This window comes from Moschus berezovskii, chromosome X (assembly GCF_049115385.1).
Source record: "Moschus berezovskii isolate FMDL1 chromosome X, NW_MosBer_1.0, whole genome shotgun sequence".
Classification (NCBI taxonomy): domain Eukaryota; kingdom Metazoa; phylum Chordata; class Mammalia; order Artiodactyla; family Moschidae; genus Moschus; species Moschus berezovskii.
Window position 1 is genome coordinate 24848291 of NC_142488.1, and position 16509 is coordinate 24864799.

Below are 16509 nucleotides of genomic sequence, written 5' to 3' on the forward strand. Positions count from 1 at the left end.
CACCTCTCAGATGGCCATCTTGCTGTGTCTGCAACTCCTTGTTGTAACTTCCAGCAGCTCTCCTTCTTGCTAAGTTCCAGTTCCTATTAGAAGGCTCTTACTCCTGTTCCTTTGTGCCACTGTTTCCTATCCCTGCCCCTCTAGCACTAGGTTTAGTAATGGTAAACTGTGAACAGTGATAGTAATCCTTGGCTAATAGCCAAATTGCCTCACAATCCCTTGTTCTCCCTTTCAGTTCTTCTAGCATGTTCTGAACATTATATTCCCAATATTAAATTTCCTCTATTGAACTCCATAGCTCAAATTCTCTCTATGCCTGGTCCCTAACTGATACATACATGTTTTTTAAATTAAAATTGTTACTTAATAATTAGCTACACAGGAGATGGAGCAGAAATCATTCAAATTCATCATTATAAGAAACAATTAAAATGTAAGTTGAAAATAAAGACATTAACATTTCCTTTTGATACTTTTTATATCTAATAATTCCATCTTACAACTAAAAAAAAACACTTTAATATCTAGTAAATGAAATAACTTTATAAAAAGGGAGATTCACAAGTTCATATATAGATTCGAGTACCTTAATTCTCAACCTAGATGTATAAAGTAGATTGCATCATATATACCAGAAAATCATTGAGCTTCATTTATTTTTGATAAACAATCTATAATTAGTGGTCACAGAAGAAGAATTTTATGAGGTTATGATAACTAGAAAAGCTTTCCCACTTTAAAAGCATATTTTCATCAAAAGTCCTCAGGATACATAAGTAAACACAGAAGCATGATATTAAGAAAATAAAGTAATTCTCAACCACATTATTTTTGTACTTTTTAATATATGAATTTACATGTTTAAAATACTTGTCTTAGATTAGTCACATTAATTCTGTAAAGCTCATTTCCATATCCTATTGGGAAGGCAGACTGAACAAAGGCAAGCATATTTTACAATGAGATTCATTTGCTAATACTTTCAGAAGAAGAATGGAAGGAAATTAATATGTTAGAATACATAACGAGTTGGAGTATCAGCATTGATCTAAGTGAACTCATTTTATTACTTTTCTTGTTTCTGTTTCAGTGAAAGGTTACAAATAATTTGGTTTCATATCCCTTTATTTGTTGAAGTAGATTTATTTTGTTTTTTTTCACCTAGAAGCATACAATGTTGACTATCATTATCACTCAGTCAAAAAAGCTATAGAATTTAATAGACTAATGAATAGCATCTGCAATGAATTGAGCTGTAATTGCTAATCATAGAAGTACAGATTCATCAAATTTCTTTTTTAAATAGACATATTTTTTTTTCTCTATTTTCCTTAAAGTGTTAGGCCTTTATCTAAATAATCAAAGACTTTTGCTAATATATCCAACTTGTCTAGGACTAAATCTCATTAAAATTAATTGAAGTTATTCTAACAACTTACTTTATAAAACCTCTAAGTTGCAGTAATGCCATGAGTTAATTTATTTAAAAAAAAACTCACTTTTACAGGAAAGTTCAATTTTGAGAGAATTTGAATTCATGATATTGTATATTATAATAATAAACTCAATATCAAGGATTACAATTGTCAGTAAATTTTTAAATGAGATCAGCATGTAATTTTCATAATGGATAAAAGGAAATAAATGTGAATTGTTTCATAAATGTATATGATAGTTACTTTGAAAATTTTAAGACCATCACAGAAAAGAAACAATAGCTGCATTTCTTTGATGCATTATTCTTTTTTGATTGTTTTTCAATAAACATATATTTGTTTACTTTCACTTCTTTTTTCACATTTATACATGTAATTTATGCCCTCGACTTTTATTGAAATCATTTAGGGATTCTATTCAAAAATAAATTGTGTGGTAGTGGAGGGAAACCTAAGAATGATGTCATTCTCCGTTGGGAAACAAAAGGGAGAAGAAGGAGTAATTGCACATGGAATTGGCTTTCATGCACATCCTTAGCTGGGATGAAAGGAAAGACACACCAGTCTTTCAAAGCTGTATTGCTGTCAATCAATCCTCTTACCCCCAGGACTCTGAGAACTTAATGTCATTGTCTTGCCCAGATAACTCACCACACTCCTGTACAAGTATCTATTAAACAGTTGCTACTATGGGACTTTGGTGTCTTAGAGAATAGGGACAGAATATTCTATATATCCAGTACATAGGATAGTGCCCACCACATACAGATATTTAATAAAAGTTGTTAAAATAAGTGTTTAAATGCCCAGAAAAGAAGTACAGCATGGTGCAGGATTTCTAGCAAGTCAGTTTTTTTCTTTTTTTTCAGTTGGTTCTAGCATTGCTTCTAGTATGGTTTTCTAGAGACAGACATGAATAGTCATCTATTCTGCTGCATGCAAGTGTGTTTAAGCTTTTAGCTGAGCCTTTTTATCAAGCTATATATTTCAATATTTACATTTAAGAGGATTAACCTAACAATAATAAAACTTTTCACAACCAAAAAGACAGGAAACAGAATTTAATGGCTCAGAAACTTACAAACAGCTTTCTTACATATTACTGAATATATAAATCCATGCTAAAGTGCACCAATATCTGCACCTTCTAGAGAAAGTTTCATAGATAGCCTTTGCCCTAAGAAATTTACATGATGGGGAAACATAATTAGAGATGGAACATACACTCTTTGTCAACCCTCACGTATCAGTATTATAAAATCATGACTAAGAAAGTCAACTGAAAACATGACAACCCAAAAGCTATGGGAGACTGTAAAAGCAATGCTAAGGGGAAGGTTCATAGCAATACAGGCTTACCTCAAGAAACAAGAAAAAAGTCAAATAAATAACTGAACTCTACACCTAAAGCAACTAGAAAAGGAAGAAATGAAGAACCCCCAGTTGAAGGAAAGAAATCTTAAAAATTCAGGCAGAAATAAATGCAAAAGAAACAAAAGAGATAATAGGAAAAATCAACAAAGCCAAAAGCTGGTTCTTTGAGAAGATAAATAAAATTGACAAACCATTAGCCAAACTCATCAAGAAACAAAGGGAGAAGAATCAAAAAACAAAATTAGAAAGTAAAATGGAGAAATCACAACAGACAACACAGAAAAACAAAGGATCATAAGAGACTACTATCAACAACTATATGCCAATAAAATGGACAACTTCAAAGAAATGGACAAATTCTTAGAAAAGTACAACTTTCCAAAACTGAACCAGGAAGAAATATAAAATCTTAACAGACCCTTCACAAGCACAGAAATTGAAACTGTAATCAGAAATCTTCCAGCAAACAAAAGCCCAGGACCAGACAGCTTCACAGCTGAATTCCACAAAAATTTAGAGAGGAGCTAACACCTATCCTACTCAAAATCTTCCAGAAAAGTGCAGAGGAAGCTAAACTTCCAAACTCATTCTATGAGGCTACCATCACCCTAATACCAAAACCAGACAAAGATGCTACACAAAACAAAACTACAGGCCAATATCACTGATTAATTAGATGCAAAAATCCTTAACAAAATTCTAGCAAACATAATCCAACAACATATTAAAAAGTTCAGTTCAGTTGCTCAGTCGTGTTCGACTCTTTGCGACCCCATGAATCACAGCACGCCAGGCCTCCCTGTCCATCACCAACTCCCGGAGTTCACTCAAACTCACCTTCATTGAGTCGGTGATGCCATCCAGCCATCTCATTCTCTATCGTCCCCTTCTCCTCCCGCTCCCAATCCCTCCCAGCATCAGACTCTTTTCCAGTGAGTCAACTCTTCGCATGAGGTAACCAAAGTATTGGAGCTTCAGCTTTAGCATCAGTCCTTCCAATGAGAACCCAGGACTGATCTCCTTTAGCATGGACTGGTTGGATCTCCTTGCAGTCCAAGGGACTCTCAAGAGTCTTCTCCAGCACCACAGTTCAAAAGCATCAATTCTTCAGCGATCAGCTTTCTTCACAGTCCAACTCTCACATCCATACATGACCACTGGAAAAACCATAGCCTTGACTAGACGGACCTTGGCTGGCAAAGTAATGTCTCTGTTTTTTAATATGCTGTCTAGGTTGGTCATAACTTTCCTTCCAAGGAGTAAGCGTCTTTTAATTGCATGGCTGCAATCAGCATCTGCAGCGATTTTGGAGCCCAAAAAAATAAAACCTGACACTGTTTCCACTGTTTCCCCATCTATTTCCCATGAAGTGATGGGACCAGATGCCATGATCTTAGTTTTCTGAATGTTGAGTTTCAAGACAACTTTTTCACTCTCCTCTTTCACTTTCATCAAGAGGCTTTTGAGTTCCTTTTCACTTTCTGCCATAAAGGTGGTGTCATCTGCATATCTGAGGTTATTGATATTTCTCCCAGCAGTCTTGATTCCAGCTTGTGCTTCTTCCAGCCCAGCGTTCCTCATGATGTACTCTGCATATAAGTTAAATAAGCAGGGTGACAATATACAGCCTTGACGTACTCCTTTTCCTATTTGGAGCCAGTCTTCATACATCATGACCAAGTGGGCTTTATCCCAGGGATGCAAGGATCCTTCAATATCCGCAGATCAATCAATGTAATACACCACATTAGCAAATTGAAAGATAAAAGCCATATGATTATCACAATAGATGCAGAGAAAGCCTTTGACAAAATTCAACATCCATTTATGATAAAAACCTTCCAGAAAGCAGGAATAGAAGGAACATACCTCAACATAATAAAAGCTATATATGACAAACCCACAGCAAACATTATCCTCGATGGTGAAAAATTGAAAGCATTTCCCCTAAAGTCAGGAACAAGACAAGGGTGCCCACTCTCACCACTACTATTCAACATAGTTTTGGAAGTTTTGGCCACAGCAATCAGAGTAGAAAAAGATATAAAAGGAATAAAAATTGGAAAAGAAGAAGTAAAACTCTCACTGTTTGCAGATGACATGATCCTCTAAACAGAAAACCCTAAAGACTCTACCAGAAAATTACTAGAGCTAATCTATGAATATAGTAAAGTTGCAGGATATAAAATCAACACACAGAAATCCCTTGCATTCCTATACACTAACAATGGCAAAACAGAAAGAGAAATTAAGGAAACAATTCCATTCACCATTGCAACAAAAAGAATAAAATACTTAGGGATATATCTACCTAAAGAAACAAAAGACCTATATATAGAAAACTATGAAACACTGGTGAAAGAAATCAAAGAGGACACAAATAGATGGAGAAATATACCATGTTCATGGATTGGAAGAATCAATATAGTGAAAATGAGTATACTACCCAAAGCAATCTATAGATTCAATGCAATCCCTATCGAGCTACCAACAGTACTTTTCACTGAACTAGAACAACTAATTTCACAATTTGTATGGAAATACAAAAAACCTGGATTAGCCAAAACAGTCTTGATAAAGAAGAATGGAACTGGAGGAATAAAATTGCCTGACTTCAGGCTATACTACAAAGCTACAGTCATCAAGACAGTATGGTACTGGCACAAAGACAGAAATATAGATCAATGGAACAAAATAGAAAGCCCCGAGATAAATCCATGCACCTATGGACACCTTATCTTTGACAAAGGAGGCAAGAATATACAATGGAGAAAAGACAATCTCTTTAACAAGTGGTGCTGGGAAAACTGGTCAACCACTTGTAAAAGAATGAAACTAGAAGACTTTCTAACACCATACACAAAAATAAACTAAAAATGGATTAAAAATCTAAACGTAAGACCAGAAACTATAAAACTCCTAGTGGAAACATAGGCAAAACACACTCCGACATAAATCACAGCAGGATCCTTTATGACCCACCTCCCACTGTAATGGAAATAAAAGCAAAAATAAACAATTGGGATTAAATTAAACTTAAAAGTGCTTGCACAAAGAAGGAAACTATAAGCAAGGTGAAAATACAGCCTTCAGAATGGGAGAAAATAATAGCAAACAAAGCAACTGACAAAGAATTAATCTCCAAAATATACAAGCAACTCCTGCAGCTCAATTCCAGAAAAATAAACAACCCAATCAAAAAATGGGCCAAAGAACTAAACAGACATTTCTCCAAAGAAGACATACCGCTGGTAACAAACACATGAAAAGATGCTCGACATCACTCATTATCAGAGAAATGCAAATCAAAACCACAATGAGGTACCATCTCACGCCAGTCAGAATGGCTGCTATCCAAAAGCCTACAAGCAATAAATGCTGGAGAGGCTGTGGAGAAAAGGGAATCCTCTTACACTGTTGGTGGGAATGCAAACTAGTACAGCCACTATGGAGAACAGTGTGGAGATTCCTTAAAAAACTGGAAATAGAATTGCCATATGACCCAGCAATCCCACTGCTGGGCATATACACCGAGGAAACCAGAATTGAAGGAGACACGTGTACCCCAATGTTCATCGCAGCACTGTTTATAATAGTCGGGATATGGAAGCAATCTAGATGTCCATCAGCAGATGAATGGATAAGAAAGCTGTAATACATATACACAATAGAATATTACTCAGCCATTAAAAAGAATACATTTGAATCAGTTCTAATGAGGTGGATGAAACTGGAGCCTATTATACAGAGTGAAGTAAGCCAGAAAGCAAAACACCAATACAGTATACTAATGCATATATATGGAATTTAGAAAGATGGTAATGATAACCTTGTATGAGAGACAGCAAAAGAGACACAGATGTATAGAACAGTCTTTTGGACTCTGTGGGAGAGCGTGAGGGTGGGATGATTTGGGAGAATGGCATTGAAACATGTATAATATCACAAGTGAAACGGCTCGCCAGTCAAGGTTCAATGCATAAGACAGTGTGCTTGGTGCTGTTGTACTTGGATGACCCAGAGGGATAGGATGGGGAGGGAGGTGGCAGGGGTTCAGGATGGGAAATACATGTATACCTGTGGTGGATTCATCTCAATGTATGGCAAAACCACCATAATATTGTAAAGTAATTAGCCTCCAATTAAAATAAATTTATTTTTTAAAAATCCCCTAAAATTGATTGAAATGGTAGAGTGTGTAATTCAGAACATTATTTAGCCCAATAAGTATAACTAAAATATATGGACGAGAAAATGAAATACAATCAGAAGGCTAACAAAATGATGAGGAAATAGTCAATATCCTGGAGAAGACAGAAATCTAAATAAGTGAAAGCAGTACTTGCAATACTACATGCTATCTTTCATTGGCAGCTGAAAGGCCAATAATGCCTGTGACAGGCTCAGAGGCTAAGTGATCAAAATATAAATTCCAGGAGAGACAGGATCAAAATGGGAAAGTATGAAGATCCCAAACTCATCTCCCCCCACCAACATATCAAAACTATAGGTATATATAGAGCAACCCTCTGAAAACAGCCTGAGGACTAGAAGAATGGCTCTTTACAACAAAGGTTATAAAGAAAGTACCACAAAGAGTCTGGAAGGAGGAGAGGAGAAAGATCTAATCAGGATCCACACCCCTGGCAACTGAACCAGAAGAGGAGGAGGATATCACAGGCTTGGAAATCCTTCTTAAAGAGTGAGGGATTTGAGCTCCATATGGGGCAGCCCAGCCCTGGGTTCCAAAACTGGGAAGATAAACCCCTTGGCTGGTTTGAAAACCAGTAGGGCTTACTGGAGGGCTGTAGGAAATTGAGATTCTGCATGTGCACAGACCTGCTTGCTCTCAGTCCCAGTGTGGAAACAGCAAATTGAAAACTGCCTAATGCTCCAGTTGGCCTACCTGAACCACCCCCGAATGCTCCCTAGCTTGCACCAAGCTCCTGCTCTAGACCATCCTGCTAGAGCATTCCTCCTGACCAAGTCAGAGACTGCCATCAGTGCAGGGGAGAAATGGAGCTACCTCAGACTGGTGGCTCCAGCTTCTAGGGTCCAGCTTTAACTCCAACCAAGGCAGAGACTACCACTGCACCAGGGAGCTAGCTCAGATTTGAAGCTCCAGTCCCCTGGGCCCTGGCCCCAGCTTCATTAGAGTGGTACCTGCCACTGAGCCTGGAAGAAAGAATCACTCACATGTGGCCCAGGCTCTGGCCCCTCCAACTCCAGTCTTACAACCCATCAAGGTGGCAGCTGCCAGTGCACACCAGGAGATGTGACCAGTGTTGACTTCATATTCAGCTCTCCCACCAAATCCACTGCAGACACCAAGACTACACTGGGATACTTCCACACAAGGATACTCTATCAAGACAATTAGATAAACAACTGTTTCACCTAATTTCATACAGTCAGTACTAAGAGTAAAGTGTATAGCAATATGAGTCTATTTCAAGAAACAAGAAAAATGTCACGTAAACAACATAACTTCCATCTAGAGGAATTACATAAAGAACAAAGCCTAAAGTCAGCAGAAGGAAGAAATTATAAAGATCAGAGAGGAAATAAGTAAAATAGAGACAAAAAAACAACAGGTAAGATCAATGAAACCAAGAGTTGACTTTTTGAGCAGATAAACAAAATTGATAAACCTTTAGCCAAACTCATTAAACAAAAAAGAGAGAGCAAATAAAAGAAAAAGAAGTTACAACTGGTATTACAGAAATACAAAAAATCATAAGAGAATACTACGAACGATTATGCACCAACAAATAGAGGACAACCTAGAAAAAATAGACAAATTCTTAGAAACATACAATCTTCCAAGACTGAATCAGAAGGAAACAGAAATTCTGAACAGACCATTTACTGGTATTGAAATTGAATCATTAATCAAAAAACTCCCAACAAAGTCCAGGACCAGACAGCTTTACAGGGAAATTTTACCAAACATTTAAAGAAGAGTCAACACCTATCCTTCTCAAACTTTCCAAAAAATTCAAAGAAGGGAGCACTTTCAAACTCATTCTATGAGGCCAACATTCCCTTGATATCAAAACCAGACAAAGACATGAAGAGAAAATTGCAGGCACAAAAAAAGAAAATTGCAGGCCAATATCTCTGGTGAACATAGATGCAAAAATACTAAAAAATGAATTTAATAATACATAAAAAGGAGCATACATCATGAAAAAGTGGGATTTAGTTCAGGGTTCAATATTCGCAAGTCAATCAACATGATATGCCACATTAACAAACAAAGGATAAGAATCACATGATCATCTCAATAGATGGCAAAAAAGCATTTGACAAAATTCAACATCCATTTATGATTAAAAACACTCAAAAAGTGGGTATAGACAGAACATAATATAGGCCATTTATCACAAACCCAAAGCTAACATCACAGTCAGTTGTATCTGAAGGATTTTTCTCTAGGATCCGGAACAAGAAAAGAATGTTCACATTTGCTACCACTATTCAATGTAGTATTGGAAGTCCTAGCCACAGTAAATCAGCAAAGATAAAGAAATAAAAGGCATCCAAATTGGAAGGAAAGAAGTAAAACTGCAACTGTATGATAGTGAAATGATACTATACATAGAAATCTCTAATGTATAATATTTATATTTAGTATGCTTCTCTGAATTGATAGATCAAGCAAGTAAAACATATATAAAATACAGGACATTTTAACAGTTTTAAACTAATGTACAGAATATATACAGAACATTTTATCCAATAAATTTATAACATACACTTTTTTTCAGGCACACAGGGAACATCTAAAATCATTGACAATATACTAGATCATAAAGCAACTTTAAGGGAATTCCAAAGAATTTAAATAATGTAATGTAATCACAATGTCTTCCCTAGTGGCTCAGAGGGTAAAGAGTTTGCCTGCAAAGCAGGAGACCCTGGTTTGATCCCTGAATCAGGAAGATCCCCTGGAGAAAGGAATGGCAACCCACTCCAGTACTCTTATCTGGGAAATTTCATGGACAGAGGAGACTGGCAGGCCCCAATCCATGGGGTTGCAGAGTTGGACACAACTGAGCAACTAACAAACACACTCAATTACAATGTAATTAAATAAAAATATCAATAATGAATAAATAAATCAAATCTTCCAGGGAGATAGGCAAAGAAGCATGATGGAGTATTATATATTAGAGTAGTATGCATGCATGCATGCTAAGTCACTTCAGTTATGTCTGACTCTTTATGACCCTACGGACTGTAGCCTACCAGGGTCCTCTGTCCATGGGATTCTCCAGGCAAGAATATTGGAGAGGGTAACCCTTCCTTTCTCCAGGGGATCTTCCAGACCCAGGGATCGAACCCACATCTCTTATGTCTCCTGCATTGGCAGGAGGGCTCTTGACCACTAGTGCCACCTGGAAAGCCCATTAAAGTAGTAAATAAGAGTTAACTAGGAGGATGGGATTAACAGATACAAACTACTATACATAAAATAGAGAAGTAACAAGGAGTTACTATATAGCACAGATAACTGTATTCAATATCTTATAATGATCTACAAAGGAAAATAATCTGAAAAAAAATACATATAACTGAATGACTTTTCTGTACACTTGAAGCTAACACAATATTGTCAATCAACTGTAATTCAATTTTAAAAAAATCATGGGGCAGAAAGAATACCATTTAAAAACAAGATAAAAACAAAACAAAAAGCATAAGGATACATACATATATACATACATTAAGAAATAAAGATTCAAAAGAATTATTGCCAAGGTTAGGAAGACTCTATCGAGTTTCTTTCACACGTGAACTATAAAATGTGGGATCCTTTCAAGTTACCTTGTACAAGGACTACTAAAGACTTTCAGTCTAGTTGCACTGAACTCTGCTTCTAGGGAACACTCAAACTTCATTAAAAGAAGAACAGGTAGCTTGCAAATAAATCAAGGACCATTTACCGCTACTTTTTTCAAAGAAAAGGAGAAGGATAACTTCTTAAGTGAAATCAAGAACAGAATCTAAGACAAGAAAGTAAAAGCAGGAATGTGGATCCTCAAAAGCAGGTGTGAAAGAATAAGGCAGTGAAACAGAAAATAGGGAAATCCCAGAAAAAGTGTTCCCAGTTTTGGAGAATCCTCTGAGGTAAAGTAAGTAGAGAGATGTTGGCAAAGTGCAAAGGAAATATCCATCACATCCCAGCTATGTTAGAGGTGTTGCCAGCCACCAAGTGTGTGTTACAGTGAGATATTTGGGAAACAAAATGGGCTCTATGCATGCTATTACTAAGGAATGCCTGCTTAATGGCTTTCACTTCAGTTCAGTTCAGTTGCTCAGTCATGTCCGACTCTTTGCGACCCAATGAATTACAGCACGCCAGGCCTCCCTGTCCATCACTAACTCCCGGAGTTCACTCAAACTCATGTCCATCGAGTCGGTGATGCCATCCAGCCATCTCATTCTCGGTCGTCCCCTTCTCCTCCCGCCCCCAATCCTTCCCAGCATCAGAGTTTTTTCCAGTGAGTCAACTCGTCGCATGAGGTGGCCAAAGTATTGCAATTTCAGCTTTAGCATCAGTCCTTCCAATGAACACCCAGGATTGATCTTTAGAATGGACTGGTTGGATCTCCTTGCAGTCCAAGGGACTCTCAAGTCTTCTCTAGCACCACAGTTCAAAAGCATCAATTCTTCAGCGATCAGCTTTCTTCACAGTCCAACTCTCACATCCATACATGACCACGGGAAAAACCATAGCCTTGACTAGACGGACCTTTGATGGTAAAGTAATGTCTCTGTTTTTTAATATGCTATCTAGGCTGGTCATAACTTTCCTTTCAAGGAGTAAGCGTCTTTTAATTTCATGGCTGCAATCAGCATCTGCAGTGATTTTGGAACCCCAAAAAAATAAAGTCTGACACTGTTTCCACTGTTTTTCCATCTATTTCCCATGAAGTGATTGGACCAGATGCCATGATCTTTGTTTTCTGAATATTGAGCTTCAAGACAACCTTTTCACTCTCCTCTTTCACTTTCATCAAGAGGCTTTTGAGTTCCTCTTCACTTTCTGCCATAAAGGTGGTGTCATCTGCATATATGAGGTTATTGATATTTCTCCTGGCAATCTTGATTCCAGCTTGTGCTTCTTCCAGCCCAGCGTTCCTCATGATGTACTCTGCATATAAGTTAAATAAGCAAGGTGACAATATACAGCCTTGACGCACTCCTTTTCCTATTTGGAACCAGTCTGTTGTTCCATGTACAGTTCTGACTGTTGCTTCCTGACCTGCATACAGGTTTCTCAAGAGGCAGGTCAGGTGGTCTGGGATTCCCATTTCTTTCACAATTTTCCACGGTTTATTGTGATCCACACAGTCAAAGGCTTTGGCATAGTCAATGAAGCAGAAAGAGATGCTCTTCTGGAACTCTCTTGCTTTCTCCATGATCCAGCGGATGTTGGCAATTTGATCTCTGGTGCCTCTGCCTTTTCTAAAACCTGCTTGAACATCTGGGAGTTCACGGTTCAAATATTGCTGAAGCCTGGCTTGGAGAATTTTGAGCATGACTTTACTAGCGTGTGAGATGAGTGCAATTGTGCGGTAGTTTGAGCATTCTTTGGCATTGCCTTTCTTTGGGATTGGAATGAAGACTGACCTTTTCCAGTCCTGTGGCCACTGCTGAGTTTTCCAAATTTGCTGGCATGTTGAGTGCAGCACTTTCACAGCATCATCTTTTAAGATTTGAAACAGCTCAACTGGAATTCCATCACCTCCACTAGCTTTGTTCCTAGTGATGCTTTCTAAGGCCCACTTGACTTCACATTCCAAGATGTCTGGCTCTAGGTCAGTGATCATGTTATCGTGACTATCTTGGTCGTGAAGATCTTTTTTGTACAGTTCTTCTGTGTATTATTGCCACCTCTTCTTAATATCTTCTGCTTCTGTTAGGTCCATACCATTTCTGTCCTTTATCGAGCCCATCTTTGCATGAAATGTTCCCTTGGAATCTCTAATTTTCTTGAAGAGATCTCTTGTTTTTCCTTTTCTGTTGTTTTCCTCTATTTCTTTGCATTGATCACTGAGGAAGGCTTTCTTATCTCTCCTTGCTATTCTTTGGAACTCTGCATTCAGATGCTTATATCTTTGCTTTTACTCAAAAGCCTCTTGATGAAAGTGAAAGAGGAGAGTGAAAAGGTTGGCTTGAAGCTCAACATTCAGAAAACAAAGATCATGGCATCTGGTCCCATCACTTCCTGGGAAATAGATGGAAAAACAGTGGAAACAGTGTCAGACTTTATTTTTTTGGGCTCCAAAATCACTGCGGATGCTGATTTCACCCAGGAAATTAAAAGACGCTTGCTCCTTGGAAAGAAAGTTATGACCAACATTGATAATATATTAAAAAGCAGAAACATTACTTTGCCAACAAAGATCCGTCTAGTCAAGGCTATGGTATTTCCCGTGGTTATGTATGGATGTGAGAGTTGGACTGTGAAGAAAGCTGATCGCCGAAGAATTGATGCTTTTGAACTGTGGTGTTGGAGAAGACTCTTGAGAGTCCCTTGTACTGCAAGGATATCCAACCAGTCCATTCTGAGGGAGATCGATCCTGGGTGTTCATTGGAAGGACTGATGCTAAAGCTGAAACTGCAATACTTTGGCCACCTCATGAGACGAGTTGACACACTGGAAAAGACTCTGATGCTGGGAAAGGTTGGGGGTGGGAGGAGAAGGGGACGACCGAGAATGAGATGGCTGGATGGCATCGCTGACTCTGTGGACATGAGTTTGAGTGAACTCCGGGAGTTGGTGATGGACAGGGAGGTCTGGCTTGCTGTGATTCATGGGGTCGCGGAGAGTCGGACACGACTGAGCGACTGAACTGAACTGAACTGAACCTGTATTCTTATATTATCATTTAAATAAACAAAAATGTTATTAATGAAAATATTTACTAAGTCGTCTAAAGAAATAAAATATCCAGAAGTAAATTTAGCAAATGTGAGCAAAGATATCTTTACAAAATATAGCTAAGAAAAATTAAAGATCTAAATAATTATTCATTGATTGGCGAACTGAATGTTTTAGAGATGTCAAGTCTCCTCCTATTATCAATGCACCCCCAATAAAATTTCTGCAGTTTTTTAAAAGTTGAAATTGACAAGTTGACTCTAAATGTGTATAGAAATATAATTAGCCAAGCATATCTAAGGCAATCTTGAAGAAGAGCAAAAATTTGTTACTTACACTACCAGATATCAAAAGTGATTTTAAAAATTACAGTAATTAAGACAATATGGTACTTACAAAAGAAGAGTAAAACAGGCCAACAGAGAAGACCAGAGAGTTCTGAAATAAACCCACATATACACAAGCACTTGATTTATGACACCGGAACACATTAAAAAAAGAAGTGCCTATTTGTAAAAGGTACTGGATCAACAGAATATTTATGGGGGGGAGAGACTTGATTTCTATCTCACAATAAAACTAACAAATAAAAAACTCAATTGTAGATGAATTGCACATCTGTGAGAGTTAAAACAAGACATTAATTATACTTCAATGAAAAATACATATATAGTGCTTAGAATATGTGTTAGAACATCTTCATAACCATGAAACAGACAACAATTTCTTAAATAGGATACAAAAATAATAATCAAAACTTTTAGGGCTTCCCTGGTGGCTCAGTGGTAAAGAATCTGCCTGCCCATGCAGGGGACACAGGTTCCATCCCTGATTGGGGAAGATCCCACATGCCACCGAGCAACTAAGCCTGTGTGCCACAACTACTGAGGCTGCGCTCTAGAACCTGGAAGCCACAACTACTGAGCCCATGTGCTGCAATTACTGAAGCCTGGGCATCCTAGAGCCCGTGCTCTGCAACGAGAAGCCACTGCTGTGAGAAGCCTGCGGACGGCAAAGAAGAGTAGTCCCTGATGGCTGCAACTAGAGAAAATGCCCATGCAGCAATGAGAAAGACACAACACAGCCAAAAATATATGAATAAATTAAATTAAAAAAAATTTTAAGTGATAAAATAGGATATATTAAGATTGCCAAACTTTTGGGATCAACATACATGAAAAAGTAAGCTCCAAAATGGGAAAAGATAAATTCTCAACAAACTTCTAACAGTCTTTACATTCAAAATGCAGAGAGAACTATGACAATAAGAAAAAGGCAGACAACACGATTGAAAAATAGACAAAGACCTGAATAAGCACTTAATAAAAGAGAATATCCACATGGTCAATAGTTATATGAAAAGCAGTTATTTTATTGCTTCAATTTATATAAAGTTCAAAAACTGGCAAATTTATCTCTTAGAACTTTAAAAAGCTATGATAGTAGTCATCTTTAGGAAGGAGTAGTAACTGGAAGGAGGTATGTTGGGGGCTTCTGAATTTTAGGAACAGATGGCATGTCTGCAGCAATTTTTTTTCACAATACTGCCTGTCATGGTTCTTTTTCTTGATCTGGACAACCGTTACATGGATGTGTTCAGTTTTTGAAAATACACTGAGCTGTATCTATGATTAGTTCACTTTTGTTTTTATGTAAATTTCAATAAAAGTTCTAAACACACACATTAACAAACGCAAGAGCAACAACAGAAGCTTCACTGCAAGAATTTCTAAAAAAAAAACAAAAAAAATGGTAAATCAGCTGTTTATGATTTTGCCTGGTAAATATATTACAAATTTAAGGGTTAAAAGAGTAGAAAAATATTAAAGAAAACAATCTTTATAATATGACTTCAAATTCAGAAATCTTATATAAATGATAAATATGATAGCTTTAATTACAAAGAATTGAAATTCTGTATGCAAATTAAATGAACAAAGCAAAAATAAAGATGCAGAAAGTGTTTACCATAAATTCTACAGAAAATTAAAATACTGTGAATAAACTTTAAAAATGTATCTTTATTGGCTACATCTGGGTATGAAATTATGGGTAATTTTTATCTCTTTTTTGGATAATGCCTTACTTTTAAAAGTAAGCATGCTTAATTTTGATATCTTATTATGAATTTTTAAAAATATATAATATTTATCCATAAAGAAATCTGAACTCCCCTTGCATGTATTCTTATTTCCTAATATAAGTTGATTTTTATTTCACAAATGATTATAATATTTTAGTTCACCAGTTATCATCACCCATTACTTCATATAACCCATATTGATTCTTGGTAAGCATATCTCTCTATATCCACACTGTTGCCTTCTCAAATATTGTGTATATCCTTTAAATGTTAAATATGTATGTATCTAATATTTTACTAAAAACACTTCTCATAGTGAACAAATGAGCAGCAGATTCTCTGGCTAAAAAGGTATTTTAAAGTAATAAAAGGCAGTTACTTTAATCACATGCCATAATAAAAGTCAATAAAAAAGTATGCACTCTTAGAAAATAGCTTTTTTGATAGATTTTTGTGTAGCATGTGAAACAAATTCACTAAAAAGTTTAATCTTTCTTAAACATGAATATCATAGAGGGATAATAATGTTATATATTAGAGTCTCTTTCAATTTTATGAGCTTCACTCCATTGCAACAGTCATTGACTGAAGTCTTGAAACTTCTGTGATTCTAGTCCCATCGTTCAAATATCAAGCTATGAGATCTCACTATTTGTGTCTATAACAATTGAAAAACTTTGTTCCCTTGAATATCTTTCAAACTACTTCCATAATACACCCT